This window comes from Hemiscyllium ocellatum, chromosome 1 (genome assembly GCF_020745735.1).
Source record: "Hemiscyllium ocellatum isolate sHemOce1 chromosome 1, sHemOce1.pat.X.cur, whole genome shotgun sequence".
NCBI lineage: Eukaryota > Metazoa > Chordata > Chondrichthyes > Orectolobiformes > Hemiscylliidae > Hemiscyllium > Hemiscyllium ocellatum.
The window spans coordinates 138,152,062-138,164,560 of NC_083401.1; the positions used below are offsets into that span (position 1 = coordinate 138,152,062).

General features: G+C 53.0%; 1 protein-coding gene across 2 annotated transcripts in view; it reads right to left on the reverse strand.

Annotated features, from left to right (window-relative positions):
* Positions 1 to 12,499, reverse strand: part of pde5ab (phosphodiesterase 5A, cGMP-specific, b) — a 175,523-nt gene that overhangs the window by 135,160 nt on the left and 27,864 nt on the right. The window lies entirely within an intron of this gene.

Genomic DNA, 12,499 nt, shown 5'->3' on the forward strand with positions numbered 1-12,499 from the left:
CTCTCTCCCTAGACTGTCACTCTCTCTCCCTAGACTGTCACTCTCTCTCTCTCCCTCTCTCCCTAGACTGTCACTCTCTCTCTCCCTAGATTGTCACTCTCTCTCTTTACCTTCCTAGACTGTCACTCTCTCTCTTTCCCTGGACTGTCACTCTCTCTCTCAGACTGTCACTCTCTCTCTCCCTAGACTGTCACTCTCTCTCTCTCCCTAAGCTGTCACTCTCTCGCTCCCTAGACTGTCACTCTCTCTCCCTAGACTGTCACTCTCTGCCTCTCTTTCTAAACTGTCACTCTGCCTCTCCCTAAACTGTCACTCTGCCTCTCCCTGTCCCCACTGTCACTCTCTCTCCCTAGACTGTCACTCTCTCTCTCCTTGACCCCAGACTGTCACTCTCTCGCTCCCTCCAGACTGTCACTCTCCCCTCCTTTCTAGACTGTCACTCACTCTCTCCCTAGACTGTCACTCTCTCTCTCCCTAGACTGTCACTCCCTCAAACTAGACTGTTACTCTCTCTCTCTCTATCCCTAGACTGTCACTGTCTCTCTCTCCCTAGACTGTCACTCTCTCTTCCTAGACTGTCACTCTCTCTCTCTCTAGACTGTCACACTCTCTCTCCCTCCAGACTGTCACTCGCTCTCCCTAGACTGTTACTCTCTCTCTCTCTCCCGAGACTGTCACTCTCTCTCTCCCTAGACGTCACTCTCTCTCTCCCTAGACAGTCACTCTCTCCCTCAACAGTCACTCCCTCTCCCTAGACTGTCACTCTCTCTCTCCCTAGACTGTCACTCTCTCTCTCTTGCTAGACTGTCACTCTCTCTCCCTTGACTGTCACTCTCTCTCTCCCTAGACTGTCACTCTCTCTCTTTCCCTAGACTGTCACTCTCTCTCTCTCCCTAGACTGTCACTCTCTCTCTCTCCCTAGACTGTCACTCTCTCTCTCACTCTCCCTAGACTTTTACACTCCCCCTCACCCCTTAGACTGTAAGACTCCCCCTCTCTTCCTAGTCTGTAACACTCCTACTCTCTCTCTCTCCCTAGACTGTCACTCACTCTCCCTAGACTGTCACTCTCTGTCTCTCTCCCTAGACTGTCACTCTCTCTCTCCCTGACCCCAGATTGTCACTCTCTCGTTCCCTCCAGACTGTCACTCTCACCCCTTTCTAGACCGTCACTCTCTCTCTCTCCCTCTCTCCCTAGACTGTCACTCTCTCTCTCCCTAGACTGACATCTCTCTCTCTCTCTCCCTAGACAGTCTCTCTCTCTCCCTAGACAGTCAGTCTCTCTCTCTCCCTAGACAGTCTCTCTCTCTCCCTAGACAGTCAGTCTCTCTCTCTCCCTAGACAGTCACTCTCTCTCTCTCCCTAGACAGTCACTCTCTCTCCCTAGACAGTCACTCTCTCTATCTCCCTAGACTGTCACTCTCTCTCTTGCTAGACTGTCACTCTCTCTCCCTAGACTGTCACTCTCTCTCTCACCCTAGACTGTCACTCTCTCTCTCACTCTCCCTAGACTTTTACACTCCCCCTCACCCCTTAGACTGTAAGACTCCCCTCTCTTCCTAGTCTGTAACACTCCTACTCTCTCTCTCTCCCTAGACTGTCACTCACTCTCCCTAGACTGTCACTCTCTCTCCCTAGACTGTCACTCTCTCTCTCACTCTCCCTAGACTTTTACACTCCCCCTCACCCCTTAGACTGTAAGACTCCCCCTCTCTTCCTAGTCTGTAACACTCCTACTCTCTCTCTCTCCCTAGACTGTCACTCACTCTCCCTAGACTGTCACTCACTCTCCCTAGACTGTCACTCTCTCTCCCTAGACTGTCACTCTCTCTCTCTCTCCCCCTAGACTGTCACTCTCTCTCTCTCCCTAGACTGTCACTCTCTCTCTCCCTAGACTGTCATTCTCTCTCTCTCCCTAGACTGTCACTCTCTCTCTCTCCCTAGACTGTCACACTCTCGCTCTCTCCTGAGACTGTCACTCTCTCTCCCGAGACTGTCACTCTCTCTCTCACCCTAGACTGTCACTCTCTCTCCCTAGACTGTCACTCTCTGCCTCTCTTCCTTAACCGTCACTCTGTCTCTCTCTCTCTCTCTCTCTCCCTAGACTGTCACTCTGTCTCTACCTGTCCCCAGACTGTCACTCTCTCGCTCCCTCCAGACACTCACTCTCCTCCTCTTCCTAGACTGTCACTCTCTCTCTCTCTCCCTATACTGTCAGTCTCTCTCTCTCTCCCTGACCCCAGATTGTCACTCTCTCACTCCCTCCAGACTGTCAGTCTCCCCCCTTCCTAGACTGTCACTCTCTCTCTCCATAGACTGACATCTCTCTCTCTCTCCCTAGACTGTCACTCTCTCGCTCCCTAGACTGTCACTCTCTCCCTATCCCCAGACTGTCAATCTCTCTCCCTAGACTGTCACTCTCTGCCTCTCTTCCTTAACTGTCACTCTGTCTCTCCCTCTCCCCACTGTCACTCTCTCTCTCCCTAGACTGTCACTCTCTCTCTCCCAATCCCCAGACTGTCACTCTCTCGCTTCCTCCAGACTCTCACTCTCCTCCTCTTCCTAGACTGTCACTCTCTCTCCCTGACCCCAGATTGTCACTCTCTCGCTCCCTCCAGACTGTCACTCTCACCCCTTTCTAGACCGTTACTCTCTCTCTCTCCCTCTCTCCCTAGACTGTCACTCTCTCTCCCTAGACTGTCACTCTCTCTCTCTCTCTCCCTAGACTGTCACTCTCTTTCTCCCTAGATTGTCACTCTCTCTCTTTACCTTCCTAGACTGTCACTCTCTCTCTTTCCCTGGACTGTCACTCTCTCTCTCTCTCTCTCTCAGACTGTCACTCTCTCTCTCCCTAGACTGTCACTCTCTCTCCCTAGACTGTCACTCTCTGCCTCTCTTCCTAAACTGTCACTCTGCCTCTCCCTAAACTGTCACTCTGCCTCTCCCTGTCCCGACTGTCACTCTCTCTCCCTAGACTATCACTCTCTCTCTCCTTGACCCCAGACTGTCACTCTCTCGCTCCCTCCAGACTGTCACTCTCCCCTCCTTTCTAGACTGTCACTCACTCTCTCCCTAGACTGTCACTCTCTCTCTCCCTAGACTGTCACTCCCTCAAACTAGACTGTTACTCTCTCTCTCTCTCTATCCCTAGACTGTCACTGTCTCTCTCTCCCTAGACTGTCACTCTCTCTCCCTAGACTGTCACTCTCTCTCTCTCTAGACTGTCACACTCTCTCTCCCTAGATGTCACTCTCTCTCCCTAGACTGTTACTCTCTCTCTCTCTCCCGAGACTGTCACTCTCTCTCTCCCTAGACGTCACTCTCTCTCTTCCTAAACAGTCACTCTCTCCCTCAACAGTCACTCCCTCTCCCTAGACTGTCACTCTCTCTCTCCCTTGACTGTCACTCTCTCTCTCCCTAGACTGTCACTCTCTCTCTCACTCTCCCTAGACTTTTACACTCCCCCTCACCCCTTAGACTGTAAGACTCCCCCTCTCTTCCTAGTCTGTAACACTCCTACTCTCTCTCTCTCCCTAGACTGTCACTCACTCTCCCTAGACTGTCACTCTCTCTCTCTCTCCCTGGACTGTCACTCTCTCTCTCCCTGACCCCAGATTGTCACTCTCTCGTTCCCGCCAGACTGTCACTCTCACCCCTTTCTAGACCGTCACTCTCTCTCTCCCTCTCTCCCTAGACTCTCACTCTCTCTCTCCCTAGACTGACATCTCTCTCTCTCTCTCCCTAGACAGTCACTGTCTCTCCCTAGACAGTCTCTCTCTCTCCCTAGACAGTCACTCTCTCTCCCTAGACAGTCACTGTATCCCTAGACAGTCACTCTCTCTCCCTAGACAGTCACTCTCTCTCTCTCTCCCTAGACTGTCACTCTCTCGCTCCATGACCCCAGACTGTCACTCTCCCCGCTTCCTCGACTGTCACTCTCTCTCTCCCTCTCTCCCTAGACTGCCACTCTCACTCTCTCTCCCTAGACGGTCACTCTCTCTCTCTCCTTAGATTGTCACTCTCTCTCCCTGACCCCAGATTGTCACTCTCTCGTTCCCTCCAGACTGTCACTCTCACCCCTTTCTAGACCGTCACTCTCTCTCTCTCTCTCCCTAGACTGTCACTCACTCTCTCCCTAGACTGACATCTCTCTCTCTCTCTCTCCCTAGACAGTCACTCTCTCTCTCTCTCCCTAGACTGTCACTCTCTCGCTCCATGACCCCAGACTGTCACTCTCCCCGCTTCCTCAACTGTCACTCTCTCTCTCCCTCTCTCCCTAGACAGTCACTCTCCCTCCCTAGACATTCACTCTCTGTCTCTCCCTAGACTGTCACTCTCTCTCCGTTGACTGTCATTCTCTCTCTCTCCCTAGACTGTCACTCTCTCTCCCTCCCTAGACTGTCACTCTCTTTCCCTAGACTGTCACTCTCTGCCTCTCTTCCTTAACTGTCACTCTGTCTCTCCCTCTCCCCACTGTCACTCTCTCTCCCTCTCTCCCTAGACTGTCACTCTGTCTCTACCTGTCCCCAGACTGTCACTCTCTCGCTCCCTCCAGACACTCACTCTCCTCCTCTTCCTATACTGTCACTCTCTCTCTCTCTCCCTAGACTGTCAGTCTCTCTCTCTCCCTAGACTGTCTCTCTCTCTCTCTCCCTGACCCCAGACTGTCACTCTCTTTCCCTAGACTGTCACTCTCTCTCTCTCCCTAGACTGTCATTCTCTGCCTCTCTTCCTTAACTGTCACTCTGTCTCTCCCTCTCCCCACTGTCACTCTCTCTCTCTCTCTCTCTCCCTAGACTGTCACTCTGTCTCTACCTGTCCCCAGACTGTCACTCTCTCGCTCCCTCCAGACACTCACTCTCCTCCTCTTCCTAGACTGTCACTCTCTCTCTCTCTCCCTACACAGTCAGTCTCTCTCTCTCCCTGACCCCAGACTGTCACTCTCTCGCTCCCTCCAGACTGCCACTCTCCCCCCTTCCTAGACTGTCACTCTCTCTCTCCCTCTCTCCCTAGACTGTCACTCTCTCTCTCCCTAGACTGACATCTCTCTCTCTCTCTCCCTCTCTCCCTAGACTGTCACTCTCTCTCCCTAGACTGTCACGCTCTCTCTCTCCCTAGACTGTCACTCTCTCTCTCCCTAGACTGTCACTCTCTCTCTCCCTAGACTATCACTCTCTCTCTCTCCCTAGACTGTCACTCTCTCTCTCTCCCTAGACTGTCACTCTCTCTCTCACCCTAGACTGTCACTCTCTCTCCCTAGACTGTCACACTCTGCCTCTCTTCCTTAACTGTCACTCTGTCTCTCCCTCTCCCCACTGTCACTCTCTCTCTCTCTAGACTGTCACTCTCTCTCTCTCTCTCCCTAGACTGTCACTCTCTCTCTCCCTGCAGACTCTCACTCTCCTCCTCTTCCTAGGCTGTCACTCTCTCTCTCCCTGACCCCAGATTATCACTCTCTCGCTCCCTCCAGACTGTCACTCTCACCCCTTTCTAGACCGTCACTCTCTCTCTCTCCCTCTCTCCCTAGACTGTCACTCTCTCTCTCTCCCTCTCTCCCTAGACTGTCACTCTCTCTCTCCCTAGACAGACACTCTCTCCCTAGACAGTCACACTCTCCCCCTAGACAGTCACACTCTCCCTAGACAGTCACTCTCTCTCCCTAGACAGTCACTCTCTCTCCCTAGACTGTCACTGTCTCTCTCCCTCGACGGTCACTCTCTCTCTCCTTCACTAGACTGTCTCTCTCTCTCTCTCTACCTTCCTAGATTGTCACTCTCTCTCTTTCCCTGGACTGTCACTCTCTCTCTCTCTCTCCCTAGACTGTCACTCTCTCTCCCTAGACTGTCACTCTCTGCCTCTCTCCCTAAACTGTCACTCTGCCTCTCCCTGTCCCCACTGTCACTCTCTCTCCCTGGACTGTCACTCTCTCTCTCCCTGACACCAGATTGTCACTCTCTCGCTCCCTCCAGACTGTCACTCTCACCCCTTTCTAGACCGTCACTCTCTCTCTCTCCCTCTCTCCCTAGACTGTCATTCTCTCTCTCCCTAGACTGTCACTCTCTCAACCTAGACTGTTACTCTCTCTCTCTCTCCCTAGACTGTCACTCTCTCTCTCCCTAGACCGTCACTCTCTCCCCCGACAGTCACTCCCTCTCCCTAGACTGTCACTCTCTCTCTCCCTAGACTGTCACTCTCTCTTGCTAGACTGTCACTGTCTCTCCTAGACTGTCACTCTGTCTCCATAGACTGTTACTCTCTCTCTCTCTCCATAGACTGTCACTCTCTCTCCCTAGACAGTCACTCTCTCTCTTGCTAGACTGTCACTCTCTCTCCCTTGACTGTCACTCTCTTTCCCTAGACTGCCACTCTCTCTCTCAGTCTCCCTAGACTTTTACACTCCCCCTCACCCCTTAGACTGTAAGACTCCCGCTCTCTTCCCAGTCTGTAACACTCCTACTCTCTCTCTCTCTCTCTCCCTAGGCTGTCACTCACTCTCCCTAGGCTGTCACTGACTCTCCCTAGACTGTCACTCTCTCTCTCTCCCTAGACTGTCACTCTCTCTCTCTCCCTAGACTGACACTCTCTCTCTCCCTAGACAGTCACTCTCTGTCCCTAGACAGTCACTCTCTCTCTCTCCCTAGACTGTCACTCTCTCGCTCCATGACCCCAGACTGTCACTCTCCCCCCTTCCTCGACTGTCACTCTCTCTCCCTAGACATTCACTCTCTGTCTCTCTCTCTCTTCCTAGACTGTCACTCTCTCGCTCCCTAGACTGTCACTCTCTCCCTATCCCTAGACTGTCACTCTCTCTCCCTAGACTGTCACTCTCTGCTTCTCTTCCTTAACTGTCACTCTGTCTCTCCCTCTCCCCACTGTCACTCTCTCTCTCTCCCTAGACTGTCACTCTGTCTCTACCTGTCCCCAGACTGTCACTCTCTCGCTCCCTCCAGACACTCACTCTCCTCCTCTTCCTAGACTGTCACTCTCTCTCTCTCTCCCTAGACTGTCAGTCTCTCTCTCTCCCTGACCTCAGCCTGTCACTCTCTCACTCCCTCCAGACTGTCACTCTCCCCCCTTCCTAGACTGTCACTCTCTCTCTCCCTCTCTCCCTAGACTGTCACTCTCTCTCTCCCTAGACTGACATCTCTCTCCCTAGAATGTCACTCTCTCTCCCTCTCTCCCTAGACAGTCACTCTCTCCCTAGACAGTCACTCTCTCCATAGACTGTCACTCTCTCCATAGACTGTCACTCTCTCTCTCCCTAGACTGTCACTCTCTCTATCCCTAGACTGACATCTTTCTCTCTCTCCCTAGACTGTCACTCTCTCTCCCTCCCTAGACTGACATCTTTCTCTCTCTCCCTAGACTGTCACTCTCTCTCCCTCCCTAGACTGTCACTCTCTCTCTCACTCTCCCTAGACTTTTACACTCCCCCTCACCCCTTAGACTGTAAGACTCCCCCTCTCTTCCTAGTCTGTAACACTCCTACTCTCTCTCTCTCTCCCTAGACTGTCACTCACTCTCCCTAGACTGTCACGCTCTCTCTCTCCCTAGACTGTCACTCTCTCTCTCCCTAGACTGTCACTCTCTCTCTCTCCCTAGACTGTCACTCTCTCTCTCTCCCTAGACTGTCACTCTCTCTCTCTCCCTAGACTATTACTCTCTCTCTCCCTAGACTGTCACTCTCTCTCTCACCCTAGACTGTCACTCTCTCTCCCTAGACTGTCACTCTCTGCCTCTCTTCCTTAACTGTCACTCTGTCTCTCCCGCTCCCCACTGTCACTCTCTCTCTCTCTCCCTAGACTGTCACCCCGTCTCTACCTGTCCCCAGACTGTCACTCTATCGCTCCCTCCAGACACTCACTCTCCTCCTCTTCCTAGACTGTCAGTCTCCCTCTCTCTCCCTAGACTGTCAGTCTCTCTCTCTCCCTGACCCCAGACTGTCACTCTCTCGCTCCCTCCAGACTGTCACTCTCCCTCCTTCCTAGACTGTCACTCTCTCTCTCCCTCTCTCCCTAGACTGTCACTCTCTCTCTCCATAGACTGACATCTCTCTCTCTCCCTAGACTGTCACTCTCTCACTCGCTAGACTGTCACTCTCTCCCTATCCCTAGACTGTCACTCTCTCTCCCTGGACTGTCACTCTCTGCCTCTCTTCCTTAACTGTCACTCTGTCTCTCCCTCTCCCCACTGTCACTCTCTCTCTCTCCCTAGACTGTCACTCTCTCTCTCCCTGTCCCCAGACTGTCACTCTCTCGCTCCCTCCAGACTCTCACTCTCCTCCTCTTCCTAGACTGTCACTCTCTCTCTCCCTGACCCCAGATTATCACTCTCTCGCTCCCTCCAGACTGTCACTCTCACCCCTTTCTAGACCGTCACTCTCTCTCTCTCCCTCTCTCCCTAGACTATCACTCTCTCTCTCCCTACACTGTCACTCTCTCTCTCTCCCTCTCTCCCTAGACAGTCAGTCTCTCTCTCCCTAGACAGTCACTCTCTCCCTAGACAGTCACTCTCTCCCCCTAGACAGTCACTCTCTCTCTCCCTAGACTGTCACTCTCTCTCTTGCTCGACTGTCACTCTCTCTCCCTTGACTGTCACTCTCTTTCCCTAGACTGTCACTCTCTCTCTCTCTCCCTAGACTTTTACACTCCCCCTCACTTCTTAGACTGTAAGACTCCCCCTCTCTTCCTAGTCTGTAACACTCCTACTCTCTCTCTCTCCCTAGACTGTCACTCACTCTCCCTAGACTGTCACTCTCTCTCTCTCCCTAGACTGTCACTCTCTCTCTCTCCCTAGACTGTCACACTCTGCCTCTCTTCCTTAACTGTCACTCTGTCTCTCCCTCTCCCCACTGTCACTCTCTCTTTCTCCCTAGACTGTCACTCTCTCCCTATCCCTAGACTGTCACTCTCTCCCTAGACAGTCACTCTCGCTCCCTAGACATTCACTCTCTGTCTCTCCCTAGACTGTCACTCTCTCTCCGTTGACTGTCATTCTCTCTCTCTTCCTAGACTGTCACTCTCTCTCTCTCCCTAGACTGTCACTCTCTTTCCCTAGACTATCACTCTCTTTCTCACCCTAGACTGTCACTCTCTCTCTCCCTAGACTGTCACTCTCTCTCTCCCTAGACTGTCAGTCTCTCTCTCTCCCTGACCCCAGACTGTCACTCTCTCGCTCCCTCCAGACTGTCACTCTCCCCCCTTCCTAGACTGTCACTCTCTCTCTCCCTAGACTGTCACTCTCTCCCTAGACTGACATCTCTCTCTCTCTCTCTCCCAAGACTGTCACTCTCTCTCCCTAGACTGTCACTCTCTGCCTCTCTTCCTTAACGGTCACTCTGTCTCTCCCTCTCCCCACTGTCACACTCTCTCTCTCCCTAGACTGTCACTCTCTCTCCCCCTGTCCCCAGACTGTCACTCTCTCGCTCCCTCCAGACTCTCACTCGCCTCCTCTTCCTAGACTGTCACTCTCTCTCTCCCTGACCCCAGTTTGTCACTCTCTCGCTCCCTCCAGACTGTCACTCTCACCCCTTTCTAGACCGTCACTCTCTCTCTCTCCCTCTCTCCCTAGACTGTCACTCTGTCTCTACCTGTGCCCAGACTGTCACTCTCTCGCTCCCTCCACTCACTCTCTCCTCTTCCGAGACTGTCACACTCTCTCTCTCTCTCCCTAGAATGTCAGTCTCTCTCTCTCTCCCTGACCCCAGACTGTCACTCTCTTGCTCCCACCAGACTGTCACTCTTCCCCCTTCCTAGACTGTCACTCTCTCTCTCCCTCTCTCCCTAGACTGTCACTCTCTCTCTCCCTAGACTGACATCTCTCTCTCTCTCTCTCTCTTCCTAGACTGTCACTCTCTCGCTCCCTAGACTGTCACTCTCTCCCTATCCCTAGACTGTCACTCTCTCTCACTAGACTGTCACTCTCTGCCTCTCTTCCTTAACTGTCACTCTGTCTCTCCCTCTCCCACTGTCACTCTCTCTCTCCCTAGACTGTCACTCTGTCTCTACCTGTCCCCAGACTGTCACTCTCTCGCTCCCTCCAGACACTCACTCTCCTCCTCTTCCTATACTGTCACTCTCTCTCTCTCTCCCTAGACTGTCAGTCTCTCTCTCCCTAGACTGTCAGTCTCTCTCTCTCCCTGACCCCAGACTGGCACTCTCTTTCCCTAGACTGTCACTCTCTCTCCCTAGACTGTCACTCTCTGCTTCTCTTCCTTAACTGTCACGCTGTCTCTCCCTCTCCCCACTGTCATTCTCTCTCTCTCTCTCTCCCTAGACTGTCACTCTGTCTCTACCTGTCCCCAGACTGTCACTCACTCGCTCCCTCCAGACACTCACTCTCCTCCTCTTCCTAGACTGGCACTCTCTCTCTCTCCCTAGACTGTCAGTCTCTCTCTCTCCCTGACCCCAGACTGTCACTCTCTCGCTCCCTCCAGACTGTCACTCTCCCCCCTTCCTAGACTGTCACTCTCTCTCTCTCCCTCTCTCCCTAGACTGTCACTCTCTCTCTCCCTAGACTGTCACTCTCTCTCTTGCTAGACTGTCACTCTCTTTCCCTAGACTGTCATTCTCTCTCACTCTCCCTAGACTTTTACACTCCCCCTCACCCCTTAGACTGTAAGACTCCCCTCTCTTCCTAGTCTGTAACACTCCTACTCTCTCTCTCTCTCCCTAGACTGTCACTCACTCTCCCTAGACTGTCACTCTCTCTCTCTCCCTAGACTGTCACTCTCTCTCTCTCTCCCTAGACTGTCACTCTCTGCCTCTCTTCCTTAACTGTCACTCTGTCTCTCCCTCTCCCCACTGTCACTCTCTCTTTCTCCCTAGACTGTCACTCTCTCCCTATCCCTAGACTGTCACTCTCTCCCTAGACAGTCACTCTCTCTCCCTAGACATTCACTCTCTGTCTCTCCCTAGACTGTCACTCTCTCTCCGTTGACTGTCATTCTCTCTCTCTCCCTAGACTGTCACTCTCTTTCCCTAGACTATCACTCTCTTTCTCACCCTAGACTGTCACTCTCTCTCTCTCCCCACTGTCACTCTCTCTCTCTCTCCCTAGACTGTCAGTCTCTCTCTCTCCCTGACCCCAGACTGTCACTCTCTCGCTCCCTACAGACTGTCACTCTCCCCCCTTCCTAGAGTGTCACTCTCTCTCTCCCTAGACTGTCACTCTCTCCCTAGACTGACATCTCTCTCTCTCTCTCTCTCCCAAGACTGTCACTCTCTCCCTATCCCTAGACTCACTCTCTGCCTCTCTCCCTTAACTGTCACTGTGTCTCTCCCTCTCCCCACTGTCACACTCTCTCTCTCCCTAGACTGTCACTCTCTCTCTCCCTGTCCCCAGACTGTCACTCTCTCGCTCCCTCCAGACTCTCACTCGCCTCCTCTTCCTAGACTGTCACTCTCTCTCTCCCTGACCCCAGATTGTCACTCTCTCGCTCCCTCCAGACTGTCACTCTCACCCCTTTCTAGACCGTCACTCTCTCTCTCCCTCTCTCTCCCTAGACTGTCACTCTCTCTCCCTCCCTAGACTGACACTCTCTTTCTCCCTAGACAGTCACTCTCTCTCCCTAGACAGTCACTCTCTCCCTAGACAGTCACTCTCTCTCCCTAGACTGTCACTCTATCTCTCCCGAGACTGTCACTCTCTCTCTTGCTAGACTGTCACTCTCTCTCCCTAGACAGTCACTCTCTCTCTCTCCCCCTAGACTGTCACTCTCTCGTTCCATGACCCCAGACTGTCACTCTCCCCCCTTCCTAGACAGTCACTCTCTCCCTAGACAGTCATTCTCACTCCCTATACAGTCACTCTCTCCCTAGACTGTCACTCTCTCTCTCCCTAGACTGTCACTCTCTCTCTCTCCCTAGACTGTCACTCTCTCTCTCTCCCTAGACTGTCACTCTCTCTCCCTAGACAGTCACTCTCTCCCTAGACAGTCACTCTCTCTCTCTCCCTAGACTGTCACTCTCTCGCTCCATGACCCCAGACTGTCACTCTCCCCCTTCCTAGACAGTCACTCTCTCCCTAGACAGTCACTCTCTCTCCCTATACAGTCACTCTCTCCCTAGGCAGTCACTCTCTCTCCCTAGACAGTCACTCTCTCTCTCCCTAGACCGTCACTCTCTCGCTCCATGACCCCAGACTGTCACTCTCTCTCTCCCTCTCTCCCTAGACTGCCACTCTCTCTCCCTCCCCAGACTGTCACTCTCTCTCTCTCCCTAGACTGACATCTCTCTCTCCCTCCCTAGATGTCACTCTCTCTCCCTCCCTAGACTGACACTCTCTCTCTCCCTGGACAGTCACTCTCTCCCTAGACAGTCACTCTCTCCCTAGACAGTCACTCTCTCCCTAGACTGTCACTCTCTCTCTAGACAGTCACTCTCTCCCTAGACTGTTACTCTCTCTCCCTCTCTCTCCCTAGACTGTCACTCTCTCTCTCCCTAGACTGACATCTCTCCCTCTCTCCCTAGACTGTCACTCTCTCTCCCTCCCTAGACTGA